A 5276-nucleotide genomic window follows, 5' to 3' on the forward strand; every position below is an offset into this window, starting at 1 on the left:
CCAACGCTGTCGTAGAGTCGATACTCCATCTTTGGTAGAAGGCAACCATTCCGCTGTAAATGAGTACGTCGCTCGTAGTTCAGTCACCTCGCAGCACTGCTCAGTAAACTATGCAGGCCCACATAGATAGATCAAATACGCAAATGCCCCTATACATGCTGAACGTCTGTGCAAACAAAACGAACCACACGTCACCCGCACACTCTATCACCCACACACTCTATCACACACTACTCTCTGCCTGTAACAAACACAGATACAATAATTAAGCACCGGCATGGACCAACGTCCGGTGCATCCTATCCGCCACAGTACACCAACCAGACTATGATAACCAGGCCAGGAGGTCCAATCATAAAACAGAATATCCCACTCGTCCGACAACCACAATTGCTCAGATAAGCCACCAACACCCACACATGTCCTACACAGGGGTGCACCCAACATCACCACACTGCCTCGTCTTACAGCACAAACACACTGGCAGGAATGAAACACACAGGTCTGCCGCAACCACAGACACGGCTCGCCCCCCCCTCTCACTGGCGGAAAGCGCATCCCGACGTGACATAACTCCTTTGACACACTGACGCTGCCTCGGGCATCCACGTCCTACGGTCGATATCAACGAACCTCACCCCCCCCCCCCCCCCCACAACACGCCATCCCATACCACATTGTGTACCGTACCCAAACCTAACGTGTACTGTACTACAACGCAATGTGTACCATAACACAACCCAGTTTGTACCTTAACCTAACCTATGTCACCTTAACCTAACCTATGTCACCTTAACCTAACCTATGTCACCTTAACCTAACCTATGTCACCTTAACCTAACCTATGTCACCTTAACCTAACCTATGTCACCTTAACCTAACCTATGTCACCTTAACCTAACCTATGTCACCTTAACCTAACCTATGTCACCTTAACCTAACCTATGTCACCTTAACCTAACCTATGTCACCTTAACCTAACCTGTGTTGCACCTTAACCTACCTCAATTTGCACCGCAATGTAACTCAATTTGCACCGCAATGTAACTCAATTTGCACCGCAATGTAACTCAATTTGCACCGCAATGTAACTCAATTTGCACCGCAATGTAACTCAATTTGCACCGCAATGTAACTCAATTTGCACCGCAATGTAACTCAATTTGCCACCGCAATGTAACTCAATTTGCACCGCAATGTAACGCAATTTGCACCGCAATGTAACGCAATTTGCACCGCAATGTAACGCAATTTGCACCACAATGTAACGCAATTTGCACCGCAATGTAACGCAATTTGTACCGCAATCTACCCCCATGTTGTGCCTTAACCTAACCCACGTTGTGCCTTAACCTAACCCACGTTGTGCCTTAACCTAACCCACGTTGTGCCTTAACCTAACCCACGTTGTGGCTTAACCTAACCCACGTTGTGGCTTAACCTAACCCACGTTGTGGCTTAACCTAACCCACGTTGTGGCTTAACCTAACCCACGTTGTGGCTTAACCTAACCCACGTTGTGGCTTAACCTAACCCACGTTGTGGCTTAACCTAACCCACGTTGTGGCTTAACCTAACCCACGTTGTGGCTTAACCTAACCCACGTTGTGGCTTAACCTAACCCACGTTGTGGCTTAACCTAACCCACGTTGTGGCTTAACCTAACCCACGTTGTGGCTTAACCTAACCCACGTTGTGGCTTAACCTAACCCACGTTGTGGCTTAACCTAACCCACGTTGTGGCTTAACCTAACCCACGTTGTGGCTTAACCTAACCCACGTTGTGGCTTAACCTAACCCACGTTGTGGCTTAACCTAACCCACGTTGTGGCTTAACCTAACCCACGTTGTGGCTTAACCTAACCCACGTTGTGCCTTAACCTAACCCACGTTGTGCCTTAACCTAACCCACGTTGTGCCTTAACCTAACCCACGTTGTGCCTTAACCTAACCCACGTTGTGCCTTAACCTAACCCACGTTGTGGCTTAACCTAACCCACGTTGTGGCTTAACCTAACCCACGTTGTGCCTTAACCTAACCCACGTTGTGCCTTAACCTAACCCACGTTGTGCCTTAACCTAACCCACGTTGTGCCTTAACCTAACCCACGTTGTGCCTTACCCTGCTCTGTAATTGGCATATGACACGTTACATTAATGTATTGTTGTCCAACCGCAACCGGCTCAGAATGTTGTGTACACAGCTATGTGTCATCTCCCCATAACAGCTGCATTGCAGTGTGGTACGCCATAGAGACGTGTGGGAGTAATGGACGCAGTGGATGGCGATCAGCATGAGCCGTCTGTTCATGTAGTGGCGCGTGTATGCAGACGTAGTAGTCTCTTCTCACACAATGTGATAGCACGGTGCCCCGCGTTCCACATCTGCGACATGCTACAGAGGCCGGTTGACAGTTGGTCGCGCAATGGAGATCGCATATGTACGGGGGCACCTTCCACGTGCCCTCTAGTCGGGCACATTTTGTTGCGTGGATGTGAGCGAATGTAGTGTGTCTTGACACCTGACAGGCAGGCATGCAATAATAGTTGACTTTGCAAACGGGGATGGACGTGTACGTTTACTGGTGACGTTACGCAAATGAACAACTGGTAACCCGTTGTGGTGCGGTTGATCTTGCTGGAGGTACATCTGTGAGGGCAACGATCGGTACAGCTACGAAGCGGTCCCCACCATACCAACGAACGTGAATGTGAATCTGGGTGTGAAGCGATACGCGGCTGTGGGTGGGTGGGACTGTCCCCGGCCGGTGAGGGGGGGCCGCCCGGCGTGCTGGCCGCGCGGTGCGTGGGCGCACGCGCTACAGCCGGCTGGTGGGGGCGCCCAGTGGCAGGCGCGCCGGCCGACGGACGCGGCAGGCGGCGCAGCTGCGCGCCGGGGCACCCTGCGCGCGGCGCCGTGCAGCCAAAGTGGGTCCTCGCGGACCCGGTGCGAAGCGCGGTGGACATCTGCAGTGTGCTGGTCCGATTGAGGACTGTGTGCGTTGAGGATGCGCCGCCGCCCGGCACTCGGCGCCGCGACGCCGTCTGCTGCTCGGTCGCCCCAGCGGTTCTCGCTGGTGGTTTGTATCGCAGTTGTGCGGACGTGTTGGCACGTGCGCTGTGCTGGGAGAGTTCGCTTCGGCACCCACGTGGGGCCTTTGCCCTTCTGTGGCGCTGGCGTTGGAGCTGCCGGTCACCGTAGGTGGCGCGTGTTGTCTCCCGCCGGCAATGCCACGACAGCACGCTCCCGGGCCTCTGTCGGCAGCGGCAAGCTCAGTTGGGAGCACGGGTGGTCGCACCTAAAGCGTCTACTCGCCTAACTCCGGGCGATTGCGCCTCTCTCGAACCCGACCAAGTACTTAGGACGGCGCTGCGCGCCGCCGGGACCTGAGAGGGTTTCGAGGTGTATTGTGCAGGGGAGCCCAGCCTCCTCCTGTTTGCAGAATAATTGAGGCGGACGCTTGCGTGTTCGCGCGGGCCCCCGGGACACACTCCCGGGCGGCCGGCTGCTCAGCTCTAGTTGACGCAGCTCCCTGGTTGATCCTGCCAGTAGTCATATGCTTGTCTCAAAGATTAAGCCATGCATGTCTCAGTACAAGCCGCATTAAGGTGAAACCGCGAATGGCTCATTAAATCAGTTATGGTTCCTTAGATCGTACCCACGTTACTTGGATAACTGTGGTAATTCTAGAGCTAATACATGCAAACAGAGTCCCGACCAGAGATGGAAGGGACGCTTTTATTAGATCAAAACCAATCGGTCGGCTCGTCCGGTCCGTTTGCCTTGGTGACTCTGAATAACTTTGGGCTGATCGCACGGTCCTCGTACCGGCGACGCATCTTTCAAATGTCTGCCTTATCAACTGTCGATGGTAGGTTCTGCGCCTACCATGGTTGTAACGGGTAACGGGGAATCAGGGTTCGATTCCGGAGAGGGAGCCTGAGAAACGGCTACCACATCCAAGGAAGGCAGCAGGCGCGCAAATTACCCACTCCCGGCACGGGGAGGTAGTGACGAAAAATAACGATACGGGACTCATCCGAGGCCCCGTAATCGGAATGAGTACACTTTAAATCCTTTAACGAGTATCTATTGGAGGGCAAGTCTGGTGCCAGCAGCCGCGGTAATTCCAGCTCCAATAGCGTATATTAAAGTTGTTGCGGTTAAAAAGCTCGTAGTTGGATTTGTGTCCCACGCTGTTGGTTCACCGCCCGTCGGTGTTTAACTGGCATGTATCGTGGGACGTCCTGCCGGTGGGGCGAGCCGAAGGCGTGCGACCGCCTCGTGCGTGTTCGTGCGTCCCGAGGCGGACCCCGTTGAAATCCTACCAAGGTGCTCTTTATTGAGTGTCTGGGTGGGCCGGCACGTTTACTTTGAACAAATTAGAGTGCTTAAAGCAGGCAAGCCCGCCTGAATACTGTGTGCATGGAATAATGGAATAGGACCTCGGTTCTATTTTGTTGGTTTTCGGAACCCGAGGTAATGATTAATAGGGACAGGCGGGGGCATTCGTATTGCGACGTTAGAGGTGAAATTCTTGGATCGTCGCAAGACGAACAGAAGCGAAAGCATTTGCCAAGTATGTTTTCATTAATCAAGAACGAAAGTTAGAGGTTCGAAGGCGATCAGATACCGCCCTAGTTCTAACCATAAACGATGCCAGCCAGCGATCCGCCGCAGTTCCTCCGATGACTCGGCGGGCAGCCTCCGGGAAACCAAAGCTTTTGGGTTCCGGGGGAAGTATGGTTGCAAAGCTGAAACTTAAAGGAATTGACGGAAGGGCACCACCAGGAGTGGAGCCTGCGGCTTAATTTGACTCAACACGGGAAACCTCACCAGGCCCGGACACCGGAAGGATTGACAGATTGATAGCTCTTTCTTGATTCGGTGGGTGGTGGTGCATGGCCGTTCTTAGTTGGTGGAGCGATTTGTCTGGTTAATTCCGATAACGAACGAGACTCTAGCCTGCTAACTAGTCGCGTGACATCCTTCGTGCTGTCAGCGATTACTTTTCTTCTTAGAGGGACAGGCGGCTTCTAGCCGCACGAGATTGAGCAATAACAGGTCTGTGATGCCCTTAGATGTTCTGGGCCGCACGCGCGCTACACTGAAGGAATCAGCGTGTCTTCCTAGGCCGAAAGGTCGGGGTAACCCGCTGAACCTCCTTCGTGCTAGGGATTGGGGCTTGCAATTGTTCCCCATGAACGAGGAATTCCCAGTAAGCGCGAGTCATAAGCTCGCGTTGATTACGTCCCTGCCCTTTGTACACACCGCC

Source organism: Schistocerca cancellata, unplaced genomic scaffold, assembly GCF_023864275.1.
Source record: "Schistocerca cancellata isolate TAMUIC-IGC-003103 unplaced genomic scaffold, iqSchCanc2.1 HiC_scaffold_337, whole genome shotgun sequence".
In the NCBI taxonomy this organism is placed as follows: Eukaryota; Metazoa; Arthropoda; class Insecta; order Orthoptera; family Acrididae; genus Schistocerca; species Schistocerca cancellata.